Source organism: Parus major, chromosome 8 (genome assembly GCF_001522545.3).
Source record: "Parus major isolate Abel chromosome 8, Parus_major1.1, whole genome shotgun sequence".
Taxonomy (NCBI): Eukaryota; Metazoa; Chordata; class Aves; order Passeriformes; family Paridae; genus Parus; species Parus major.
This window is the reverse complement of record NC_031777.1, coordinates 30,218,932-30,232,394: the sequence shown is the minus strand read 5'-3', so window position 1 is coordinate 30,232,394 and position 13,463 is coordinate 30,218,932. Positions and strand designations below refer to the sequence as shown.

Below are 13,463 nucleotides of genomic sequence, written 5' to 3'. Positions count from 1 at the left end.
CCCCGGCCCCCTCTGGCCCCACTCCCCGCCCGACCCGGCCCGGCCGGACCCCGCCGCCACCGCCCCTTCCTTACCCCGTCCCGTCCGCGCCCGCCTCTCGGGGCGGCTCCTCAGGGCGGCCCGCCCCCGGTGTCCTCTGTCCCCGGCGTCCTGTGGCCTCGGTGTCCTCTGTCCCCGGTGTCCTGAGCCCCGAGTGTCCTATGCCATGTGCATCCTTTATCCCTGCTGTTCCATGCCCCGAGTATCCTGAGCCCTGGGTGTCCCCTTCCTTGTCTTCCCTGTGCCTGTCCCCTCTCAATTTTATCATTAGAATGTTAAAACGAATTTGATTTTTCCTTCTACACCTCATCCCATCCCTGGACTGCTTCGGTTTGCTATTGTCAACCATGTCACAACCTTCTAGAAATTACTGTGTGTTGCTTTTCAGTGCCTTCATTAAAATGCATCCCTGCCAGGGAGCTCTTTATCTGTATTATACATATTAATAAGGCTGGGTAGCAATAATTAAGGGATGACTAACATGTTCGTGAGTGAAAGTATCCAGCATGGGCTGGAATTCATAGGTAAATAAGTTTTATATGTTATTAAAATTTGGGGATGGCTGTTGCTCATTTCAGTTCTTCCCTCTTTCCCTGGTGTAGCCAGAACTCTTCTCCCAACACTTTGAGAAACTTGTGAAGAGCTGAAGAGGAGACTGTGTCACTGTGCAGCATTACAGAGATCTTTTGCATTTCCTGTGGGTTATCATGTGAATTCTTGTGCTCTCTGTGGTGCAGGTGATAATGGAGAAGGATGGAGTGGTGACAGAAATCCATGTAGAGCAGAATACATTATTTGAAGAAGTCTGAGTTTCAGAGAGTTGGTGGCTGTGCTCAGCTTCCTGGAGGAGGAATTGCAGATGCAAACACTTGGATGTGTGTTTGAAGTGAGATTTGGGCTCCCTGGTGTTTCTGGGCTCCTTTTAAAGTTGACCCACATATCATTTCCCTGGATTCATAAGATTTTTGAGTTCTCTGTTCTGTGAATGTATCAGTGACTCTTGTGCAATTATAATTTTCGTGCTTATTTCATTTTCCATAATTTCTAGGCTTCCATAGGAGACATTATCTCTAAATCACTGGTGTTGCATAGCAATTTCATTATATGTGATTCTGCAGATTTTCTATAAATACCACTTGCTGTTAATTTCTTGGCTTATATTGTGGTGGCTTTGGCAGTGCTGGTTTAACAGTTGGGCTTGATGACTTCAAAGCTCTTTTCCAGCCTAAATGACTCTCTGATTCTTTATTATTTTACAGGTTTTCCAGTAGATAGCATCAGTGGTCACAGGCAGAATTTGCTGTATGTAACAGAAGGTTTTCGCTCAGGCTTAAAAGAGGAATTTAATTGCATTCTCATGAAAGTTAAATGCTGTTTGCTCAGATTAAAGGAGGAAGAAACACTCTTCACATTTCAGCCCCCACACTTCTGAGTGCCTGTTTATCCCGGAGAGAAGGCGTCAGCCACCAGTTTGTACCGGGATAAATAACAAATCCTCTAATTGAGAGCCAACGGATCCTAATTGACTTTATGATCATCCTCCAGCTGGGCTCAGCCTTCCTCTCCTGTCATGGCATGGAGCATCCTTTGTTTAAGGCACCCTGAGGTAGGAAAACCCAGCCCCTCGGAGAGGCTGCAGCCTTGTGAAGTGTTTGAAGTTGTTATTTCAGGAGCTTATTTTAGCGACTCCTGAGCTGAGCATTGAGAATATATAGAGCAGCATTTAGGGAAAATGTTCATGTGGTGGTGGCTTCCTTTACCATGAGCTGCAGCTCTGCCAGCCAAGCTGAGCTGTGCCATTTAAGGAACACTCAAGCTTTGAGTGAAGCTTAAACTTAGAAACTTTGCTGGAGTGCACCGGATGCTGGGGGAAACCAGAACACACTTTTTGGATTGTCAGACCAAAGGCAGGAGGGTTCCCACAGAGCCCTCCTCCTTGTGGAGCTTCTGTTTCATATTTAGATTTTGTTTTTTTAATACCCAAAGAGCTTTTAGTTGGGTTCTGACCATGGTGGCCTGGAAATTGAGCTAAATTAAAGCAGGTTTTGTTTGTTTACTTAAAAGTGCTAACAGTCTTGGACAGTCCTGCAGCGTTTTTCAGGACTTAGATCATTCTAAAACAGATTTGATTCAAAAGAAATTTGATAAGAAGGTAATTCTCACTTGGTGTGTTTGCAGCTAGGAAGAGCTGTGCCTGGGCAGGTGTGCTGAGGCAGAATCTGGATTTGATATGAAATATTAAGAAGTTTATTTATTTTAATTGCTGGAAGATCCAAGATAACACAAGGAGTTAAATGAATTATTTGGAAGATACAGGAGAAGTTGGGAGCCTGATCCTCAATAAATAAATGGCATTTCCACTGAGGGTGTATCAGATGCTCCCATATTGCTCAGCTTCTTCTTTTGGGTGGTTTGAGGTTTCATAAATCCCCAGACAGAGAGTCAGGGATGTCTTTCCAAACTGTGCCAAAAGATGAGGGTGATCCATTGAGTCATGGAAGTTTTGTGCACATTTGTTCATCACAGCTGTATGAGACAGAACTGTATTACAACATTTCTGAAAAATTATATATTAGCATCAAACCCTTAGCCACAATTATTTTTCACATCATTTCACAGTATCACAGTATTTTTAACTCTAGTTTAGCCTTCCCTGCTTCTCAGCCTGCTGCCACAAAGAGTTGACAAACCCAAGAAAAATCCCATAATAACCCCAAATGTGGAATCACAGCTGATTTGGGGAAGACAAACAATGTGTCCTGTCGTTTCCATCATTGAGAAATGTGAGTTTCTGGTTTGCCTTACTCCTGGAAAAAAAGCACAGAGCAAAAAGAGAAGAATTATCTTAGAGGAACAGAATTATCTTCTGATTAAGGCTTAATTAATAACGTGTACATAACTGTGTGTACATAATTAATAGTGTGTACAATTCTCTGTTGCAGGGCCAGTCTGTCCTAAATTGCACTGGTAAGAACTGAAAAGAACAGAATTTTATTCTGAGCAAGCAGGTAACTGGTGATGACACCCAAACCAGAAGAAAAATCACTTTCATGGGCCAAGAGCTGTTGGTTTTACCTGCACAGGTGTGTGAAACCTCTGAGTGCTGCTCTTGTACAGTTTGAAATGCGACAACTGCGTGCAGATCTGCTGCTTCCCGTTTCAAAGGCCTAACCAAGAGCGTTCTGAGGCAATCCAAAAGCTCTTTGTGGGTGAGAGGAGATGCAGATTCAGTTGGAAACTCCAGGAAAGTGCTGATGGATTTATTCCCCTGCGCAAACCCCTGGCACCGAGTGCTGACACCAAAGCCTCAGCCCGAGCCCGACTGCTCCGAGTGCCTTGCCCATGGGTTTGTAAGGCCATTCCCAGCTAGTAATTGGTGACTGGATGTGGTCAGGGCAGGCAGATAAACACTGGAGGAAGGGGGTGAATCACTGAGTAAATATCCTATCGATGCTGTAGGAGCTGCTGTTACTCACAGCACCTTTGGGGGGATGTGACGTGTTTGTTTTCAGGAAAATGTTACTTGAAAGAAGAATTGAGGTTAGATGTGTTCCAAATCCGCAGCTCCACACCTTCCTCACGCACCTCTCGTCTCCTTCAGACCGGTTTAACATCCCCCCTTCTTCCCACCCATCCCCTTGGAACTTGATCCCCCACTCTGAGGTCACAGCAGAGTTTTCATTCTGTAAATGCCAGCGTAGTTGCATCATTAAAAGCCCCCAAAGCAGATGGTCTGGGTTAAAGCAAAAAGGCCTTTTTTTTTTTTTGCCAATGAAGCAGCATTACAGTGATTAGAGCAGCCTGTTGGCAGTTTCTGTCAGCAATTTTTGCAAGCATGTAATATATAAAAGGATAAAAATACCATTTACCGTGATTTGCTCACCACAGAAAGAGGCCAGAGTGATACAGTACCAAATTCAGGGGGGAAAGCCCTGCAAGTAGTTTCCTGTCCTCTCTTCTGCACTTTTCCAAGATAAATTAGTCTGATTGAAGAGTCTTACCCTACTTGTGGGTGCTGGGGCACCCCATTAGCCCACAGCCTCACTCTGTGACAACAAAGCCCTCAGCAAAACTGGATAGTTCTGGAATCATGGAGCACATTTTTGAACACAAAAACCTCATTTCTGTGCTTTGAACTCCATGAAATTTGCCATGATTTATAAAAATACCTTGAGTTATGGTGCAACGTTTCAGCAAAAAACTGAATATTGACAAACATTACATAGAAAGTCACACTCAAGATGCTGCAGTGACACCAGAAAATCCTCCTCCAGTCCCTGCTTTCCTGATCTACTTGGCCTGAAATGTTTTCTTGACTTCTACTTACTATTCTCATAAAAACCACAGGGGTTTCTTCTCACTGCTACTTGTTTTGTCCAAGATCCAGTAATTGGTACCATGTGAATTCACATTTTGCTGTGGCAGAACAGAAATGGGGTTCCAAAAAATCACTTCAGCATCTCAACCTCTGGCAAACACCGGGGTTACAATCCCCCAGCCTCTAAGAATCCATGGATTTACACATCAAGTAGCTTATTTTACTCCTGCTGCTAACCCCTATGTGAATAATTACAGCTCAAATAGAATCATGATAAAAAATTAATAGTTTTTAGATTTTTGTGAAAATTCAGTTGCCTTTTTAAACAGGAATTTTTTTACCCTTGGTTTTGCATGTACTCCCTTGCTATATTAATAATAATTTTAGTTATTGATAACATATCTAGCTATGTTTGGTGCACTAAAAATTATGTCTGGGGTATGAACCAGTGAACAGTTAATGATGCCAGAAAAAGAGGGGAAAATTAAAATCAGAGTCAGAGCACCCTGTGAAGTGTTGAGGTACATTTTAAAGGCTTGGTGGGAGGGTTTGGTTTCTCCAGGCTTCTTGGATCATCTTCCCCCTGATAGCCTCGGTTAATTGAGCTGTGTGTGAGAAACATTCCCTCAGCAGGGAGCCCTTCAGCTGGGCTGGGATTCTCAAGGAAAAAACCTCCTTGGAATCCCTAAAGCACGGAAAGATCCTTTGATTCAAAGCCTTTCTGAGCTGGGCTCACCTATTGCAGCTCTCAGCCTTGTTGGTGCACAAAAGAGACTTTCAAATTTCCCCATTTGTCTGCCTGGATCCTTTCTCCAGCCTTGATGGCCACAACTGAATCATTTCAGGTGACAAAAACCCCCTAACAGTGGCTTCTGTTCTTCCAAATCTCCCAGCAGATTTCCAGCTGTACAATTTCTAACTTTGAAAATATAACCAAAATTTTCATTTTTTAGGTCGCTGTTATCTTCTGGTCTCAGCAGAAGAGCAGTGGTGTAATTAACAGCTTCATTAATGCCAGAGTAATAATTATGAACTGCAGGAATGGCTGTTTCATCAGGAATTCTTCTTGTAGAACTGCAGCAGCTTTTTGATTCTTCAGAATTCAGGAGAAACATATAAAGGTAAAAGAAATAGTGGAAAATATTATTTAAACTGAATCTACAAATATCAATATGCTTAGAAAGAAGAAATGTTGTAGGTGGATTACACACTGCCTGTACACAGATTTCTATTGTAACAGTGTTTAAAATGATTAATTTTCATTTATTTCCTTGCTACAGCATGATCACAGTGTGTCTGCTGTGAATTTTTTCAGTGCAAAATTCAGAATTGTGTTTCATATTTATAATTGGTCAAATAACCCAGATGCCAGTTGCTGTTTGCTTTCTGTTTATTGCATTTATACTTATGGATGAATTATGTAAATATTCTCAGAGTCGCCACACTAGGTTTCAGAATGAACACCTTCAGAGAATCATGGAATAAAATCTGGAATGATTTGGGTTGGAAGGGACCTTAAAGCTCATCCAGTTCCATGGGCAGGGATCCCTTCCATAGACCAGGTTGTTCCAAGCCCAGTTCAACCTAGCCTTGAAAAATTGGAATTTCCCTGCACATTTCCACATATTCCTGAGTGACTTTCCAAGTCTGGGATGAGTTTCTGGGAAGTTCAACACCTCCAGAGCTTTCCCACCGCCCCTAGATTTGCCCTCATTTTTAAAAGAACCCTATAATTTGATATTTAATTATTGGCCAGCCTGGAAAGGAGGGAGCCGGGGAGGAAGGTTTGGGGCAGCTGCTGAGGGGTTGGAGCCTGGAATTTCCCTGTTCCTCCGGAGCCCAGCCGGGAGAAGGAGCAGGGCAGCGGTGGGGCTGAGCTGGGGGGGCTCTGTGCCCCCTCTTTGGGTCACTTCTCCCCAGCAGCTCCGAGGAACCAGCAGCGCATCCCAGCGCAGCTCATTGAGGCGCAGCGGGACCTCCGGGATTAATCCGAGCGGGAATGCTGCGAATTCCTGCCGGCTCTTTCTTCACCGGGCGCGGCTGGGGCTGGGGAGCTGCCAGAGGAGAGCAGGGCTGGCAGCTCCCGGCATTCCAGGACTTGGATTGTCCCCAGCGGCTCGCTCAGGTGCTGCTCCCTCTGCCAGGCCGGGCACAGGAGCAATCCGAGCTCGATGCGCCTCCCTTCTCCCTGCTTTTAGGTTGTTTTATTGGAGTTACTGAATTCACTGAGGCAAAATGAGAATGGAGATATTTTGGAATGTTGGGCCTCAGCATCACAGAAACCAGGGCTGGGAGAATTCACCATTGTTTTGCCATCATTGATCTTAAGGTCTTAAAGAGATTTCCATGGGGAATTCTGTTTTCTTTAAATTGTTTATTTACTGAAACCCTGGCACAGGGTGCCCAGAGCAGCTGTGGCTGCCCCTGGATCCCTGGCAGTGCCCAAGGCCAGGCTGGATGGGTTTGGAGCAGCCTGGGACAGTGGGAGCTGTCCCTGCCATGGCTGGGGTGGCTCTGGGTGGGCTTTAAGGTCAATTCCAACCCAAACCATTCCATGAGTAACTGCTACTCATGCAGCAGGAAGTAAGAATTGCTCATGGACCAGGACTCCACCTGATAGAAAAGTGACAGAAATAAATGCTCCTTCCTGTGCAATGACATTTCCAATGAATTTGGCTTTTTTCTCCAGGTATATTCACCACTGGTGGCACTGAATTGTTCAGCACAGTGTCCACCACAGTTAGTTCATTAAGTCTTAAGCTCAGCACTGATCTTTAACCCAAATCTCTCATTTTTTACCATACTTGGTGTGTGCAAAAAGAAAAATAGGAATAGAGAAATGAATTTATTTCCAAACATTTTAAAAGCTTATGATACTTAGTTCTGCAGGCTTCATCTTCTGGGTCCTATCAATACCTCTCTCAGTCAAGAGGAAGAAGGGAAATTAATTTTTACAGTGGACATTCGTCATCTTTAAAATAGAACCATCACTAAGACAGACCCTTGCCAAGAGAGCTCCATTAAAAGTACTTAAGATTCATAAAACTTTCACAAGGAAAGAGCTCTAATAAGCCCAGAGAGGTCTGTTAAACATGGAGAAATCAGAGCTCTCCTGGTCCATTTGCACCCTCAGCTGAGTTTCTGGAGTTGTTTCAACTTGCTGGTCCCTCCTTGAGTTTGAAAGCCTGTTCAGTTTTAATTAACATGTTGTCTGTTCAAATTTGGAACAAGATGGGAGGTTCAGGGTGAAGTTTCAGAGATGGAGAAACCTGATCTGAGAGATCCTTACTGGGAGAGGAACTGTTCCTCCTCCTCCAGCATTCCTGGAGCTTATCATGTGCAGGCTCTGCTTGGGCCCCTGCAGCTGCAGACCAAGCAGAAAACACAGTTTTTATCTGGCACAGCTGAGAGCTCCTTGCCAGACAGAGAATTTTCATAAACTTTAATGAGTGCTATCCTTGGAATATCAGAGTGGAAGCAGAGGCACACTGGAGCCCCAGGCACAGGAGACTGCAGGGCTTTCCAGATACCTCTGCTCCCGGAATAAGGAATTCAGGACGGGCACAAATCCCTTCTGTGAGTTTTGCTGGGCTGGGAAAGCTCCTGGTACAATTGGTATTCCCCAGTGGTGGTTCCCACCCAGTGCAAAGCCAGCTGGTTCAGATTGCAGGACGCTTTGTTTGTGCCAGAGGTCTCCTCCATCCCTCTGCCCTCGGGAATGGGAGCTGAGCACCAGGGCTGGGACATCCCTGTGCCTGCAGGCATCAGAGAGTGCTGAACAGGGAAAATGCTCACAGCTGGAACAACCTTTACAGAAAAGAGGAGGAAAACAAAGCACAGTGGGTGCTGCCTGTTGAACAAAGCAGGGATTTCTGACTGATCCCCCAAACCCTCCCCAAACAGCCCCCTCAGCTCATGCCAAGAGCTCAGAGGGCTGACGGGACAGCCCCTGCCTGCAGCCTGCCTGAGCAGCCAAACCAACCTGCTCTGCATCTTTCCCACCATTTCTTATCAAAACACTGCCCTGATACAGGGAGGCTCTTACAAAACATAACAAAGCCTGCTGCTGCTGCCAGGGAATGATTGCTGCTAGCATTTATTTTTCCACAATTATTTTCAGGGTTGTCCTTTCGAGGCAGACCAGATCAAGGAGTGGTGCGTGCAGTACCTCATCCCAGGATAAATCCAGGGAGGCTCTATGACTCAGGAATGACTCACTGCTCCTCCTCTGTTCCTTCCAGACTCTTGGGGGTGTGCTAATTTATTGTCAGTCTGTATCTGCAGTCAATTATTCCCCCCAGCTCAGCTCTCCTGTGCAGAAGGAATTCGGGCACGTTCTGCTCATTCCTCACCTCCCAGGGAGGCAAACAGGTGAGCAGACAGTGTCACCTTCACCCTGGCATCCAGACAAAAGGGGAAGGTATTTTTCCTTCTTTGAATAACATGTCCAGGTTAATGATTTGGAACTAGAGTGTTCCTACCAAACCCCCCAAATCCCAATTACTAAACTAAGATTGACCTTTCAGAGAGTTATTTCTAAAAACTTGGATAAAACAAGGTGGGTATGACTCAAACAGCAGGAGGAGAGTGTCTGCATCACAGTTAAGGCCCACAAATTGCTTTCAGTGTCAGAATCAAGCATTCAGAATAAAAAAAAAACACAAAACAAGAATGATTAATCTATTTTTTCTCTTTAGCAAGACAGATTGAAGCATCCCAGTGGAGCTGCAGGGGAAGTGTTTAAACAATGCCTGCTTAGTCTCCAGCAAGTCCCCACTGGTAGGAATAGAAGAGAAGAAAAAATAACTGAAATATGAGATTTTTTACATGTGCATATACAAGATACATAAGCCCAGAGAATCAGAGAAGCATGAAAAACACTGAGTAGCAAATAGGCCTTTTCAGCTCTTCCCAGCCACATTTTGTGAGCCTGAGGACACAAAAGATACAGCAGAAATGCATTAAAAAATATTTTTCCAGTGGCAATGCTGATTTAAAAATCCCTTCCCCCATGTCATTCAGCTCACCCCCATCTGATTTTTGCACCTCCCTCTTCCCAGGCTGTTTTGTGAGACATTTTTCAGTGGCAGCACTGGTTGGAAATACAGCATCTTCCAACTGTTTATTCCCAACCTTGTGTTATCCTGGCACGAGGGGCTGTGTGGTAAATGCTTGTCCTGCACAGACTGGGGCTGAAGTGGGCTGGCCTTGCAAATCAAAGAGAGATTGAAAACAAAGGTGCAGAATGACAAAACAGCAATGAAATATCATTTTGGAATGATATACTTTAAAATGTAAACAAATCCCCACATCCTAAATTCATGGAATTATAGAATCCTGGAATGGTTTGGGCTGGAAGGGATTTTAATGATCTTGTCCCAGCCCTCTGCCAAACACCTCTCATTAAATGTTCTAATCAGCCAAACCTTCTGAGGCAGTAACGAGCTCTCAGAAACCACACGATGCTGCAACTTGACATTATTATATATTCAAATAATTTTATTAAGCACAGCGTGGGAAGCTTGGCTGTTTTTCAAAATATCTGCATCCAAAAGAAGTCCCTACACCTACAAAAATAGCAGTTGCAGACAGACTCCAGATCAGAGTGTTATTCACAACATCAGACTTGTGATCAATAGCTGGGAGAGTGTTGCCAGAAATAGTCCTGCCCTGGGAAACGCTTCCTGCTGCCTCAGAACAGGTTGTGCTCCTGTCCTTCTGCAGCTTCTCCTGGATTTTATCTCCAAGTACACAGAGAGGAGGCAAAGCTGCCTGACTCTGGAGCTGTGAGTCAGGCCAGAAGCACCAAAATCACCAACAGCCAGCGCTCCCTGTGTATTTCTACCAGGGGTGAATCCCTCGTCCCGTTCCCCCCACTTGCACAAGAGTTCACACAGCCTCTTGATGAACCGGATGGGAAATCGATCCAGCTGGAAAAGCAAAAATCCACATCCCCATTCCAACACAAAAAAGGCTCTCCCAGCCAGATTGCTGCTCAGTCTGTGCTGTGTGCAGACAGGACAAAGTGCTGAGTTCTGCCCCAAGCAACCCAGCCTGGGAATGCGAGACAGTCTGAGGCTCCACCTGGAAACAATTTTCCCCCCATCCCTTTTCCCCTCTCTCCCTCCCTGCAGCGTGCCTCGGTTCCCCTGTGCAGCACCACAAACAGCTTCACCAGCACGGAGCAGGGACCTCTCCTGTGCCCAGGGCTGGGGAGAGCTGGGGCTGCTGCCAAGGAAAAGTCTTTGCAACTGGGGCCAACTAATCAGGTAAATGCTTCCAGTCTGCCCAGGCCAAGCTGTGTCCTTTGCTGTTCTCCAAATATTTATGTCTTGGTGAAACACATAAACATTTCATCAGAGGTCTCTTGTTCCCAGCATTTCATGTGAAGTTGTTGTTTCCATGCTCCTAAACCCCCTTTGACATGACTAATTCACTCTGGGGGAGTTCTTGATTTGCCTCACCAGAGTCACAGAGCCCCAGAAGCCAATCCAGAGCTCCAAATCCCCAGAATCCAATCCTGAGCTCCAAATCCCCAGAATCCAATCCTGAGCTCCAAATCCCCAGAATCCAATCCAGAGCTCCAAATCCCCAGAATCCAATCCCAGGGAAGGGATGGGGAGTGCTGACAGAAACCTCTGCACTGTTGGGTGTTCCCTACCTGCAGCTGAAGTTCCTTATCCCTCTTTTTCCTTCCTTTTTTCCTCCCTTCCTCCATCAAAAAGTGTTTGCCTCTGAACTTTCCAAAAGGAACAAAAACACAGCAGCAGTTTGGGAAGTTCATGTAAATCAGCTGGTGAATGTAAATTTAGTCATTCACTTCATGTAAATTCAGCTGGTAAATGGCAGCTTGGTCTTTCCTCTACTATTTACTAAGAATTTACACACTTAGGAAATCTCATCTTAAAATTCTGAGCTCCCCACTGATCTCCACCAGCAAACACATCAGAATTTTCCCAGTTAGGATGAGTAATTGAGGAGCTGAATTATTCAGCATTGTGTGGTCTGTGGCAGCCGAGAGATAAAATTCCCAAGTCTCTGTTACTTCATTTACTTTCTGCAAAAAGCCTTCCCTTGGTAATTTTAGAGCTCAGAGCACACTCCCCAAAAGTTTGCTGTTTCCTTAATGTTTATGAATATTTCAGGAGCTCTGCTGAGAGGTTTTGGTGCATTCCAGGACAATGATTCCAGGTTTCTCTTCTGCCTGGAAACGTGGCTGGACTGTGCCACACTCTGCATTATTCTTTTAGCCAGGATTGATTGCTATTACAGAATCAGATCCCCTGAAAATACATGAAATTATATGAAATTATATGAAAATATAATCCTTGATATGATATGGACACAATTTTTGGCTGTTGTGGGAGCAGAGTTCTCTCTAGAAATTTCCTCATTCCATTAAACCATGAGCAGTGATGGAGTTAAGAAACAGACTTTGCTTTTCTTACCCTCTCAGCTCATTCTTTTCCATTGCTTGAACTGGTAAAAACACTTGGATAAAAATCTGAAGTGACAGCAACACACGAGACCAGCAAATCAATCTTTTCCAGCTGAAATTTGATTTATTGTAAAAAAACTACAGTGATTTACATCAGCATGTGGTATAATTTGGGAAGCACTCAATTGTGGTACAAAAGAATTAAAGTATTTAAATGTAAAGTTCCATTTATCTTCTCTTGCTTATATTGATGCACTTTTAATATACCATAAGACTTTTTAAAAATAATGTCCTGTTTAACATTTGCAGGTCTGTGTTCTCAGAAAGCTGAAGGAGCACTTAAATAACATAAAAAATCCATGTCAGGGTGTACAACACGTGCTTACCCTGAGTGCTTTGTCTTTAAAGAAATGCTGACAGCAAACCACGGAAATTATTCACATTTTCAAACCCAGAATGTGAAAGAAGCCAATAATAAAAACTATCTGGGTCATTTCCCTGTGCAGTTAGAGCAGAGAGCTCACACAACCTGAGACTCTGAGTTCACAGATTATTCCCCCTAAATTCATGAGCTGATTCAGACTGGGTGTGAGAAATAATTACTTTTTTTAATTAATTTATTTTTTTTAAGTTTAGTAAGGGATAAAAGGGCTGGGGTGTTTGCAAACTACCAGAGGCAAGTTAGGTAACTTAAAACAATTTTTTAATATATATATATATATATTATTACATTGGTAAAATGCATATTTATGAGGATTATACATATTTAACTATTCTTGTGAATTTACATGTTTTGGGAATTCTTTTGCTTGTTTCGAATTTTGACTCATTTTCTTAAAATATATATCATCTTGCAGATGAAATTTATATATTTTATTTTTTTGAGGCTTTGTTTTGTTGTTTGATACTTTTTGATAACTTTAGAGTCATTAGTAAATTATTTTTTGCATTTTTTCTCTTGGTGTTTATTTTCTTAGTTTTTGTTAATGTTATTATTTAGATAAGATAGTCCATAAGTATATTAAATTAACATAATTTGAGTTATTCTTACTATTGTTACTTATATAAATAAAGACATTTAACATTATAATGTACAACACATTGCTTTTATTTTAATACTTTAATATTAAGCTATAATATATTTATTACACTAATATATAAATAATATTTATATATTTATAAACATATAAATATAAAAATAGTTTAAATATAAATAAAAAATAATAGAAAATAAATAGATATAGATATAGATACAGATATATAGATATAGATATAGATATAGATATAGATATAGATATAGATATAGATATAGATATAGATATAGATATAAATATATTCTTTTTTATATTTATAATATATAAAATACACAAGGCTTTGGCTACAAAACCTGACAGATTATATTATATTAAAGTAGTTAAAAGTGATAACAAATTACACTGTATTAAAATTGTTGTGATTAATAATCATTTGTAAAATTAATATATAGGGATGGAAAGCTTTAAGTAACAGAGCTCAGTAAATGCTTCAGCCACCCCACCTCAAACCAGCTGCTCTTGGAGTACAAACCCACACTCCAGCTCAGATGGAAAATGTCTAATAAGAAAACCATTTTTCTTTCGATTTTTTTAGCAAATTAGAAAGAAAATATTTCATGCACACATTTTTATT

The 13,463-nt window shown here is 42.7% G+C and overlaps 1 long non-coding RNA gene across 1 annotated transcript; it reads left to right on the top strand.

Moving 5' to 3' along the window:
- Positions 1-80: 80 nt before the first annotated feature.
- LOC107208457 lies at positions 81-5,637 on the top strand. Its single transcript, XR_004498535.1, has 4 exons — positions 81-925; positions 1,299-1,645; positions 2,982-3,122; positions 5,311-5,637. It is a non-coding gene; the product is annotated as an uncharacterized LOC107208457 (long non-coding RNA).
- The last annotated feature ends 7,826 nt before the right edge of the window (positions 5,638-13,463 follow it).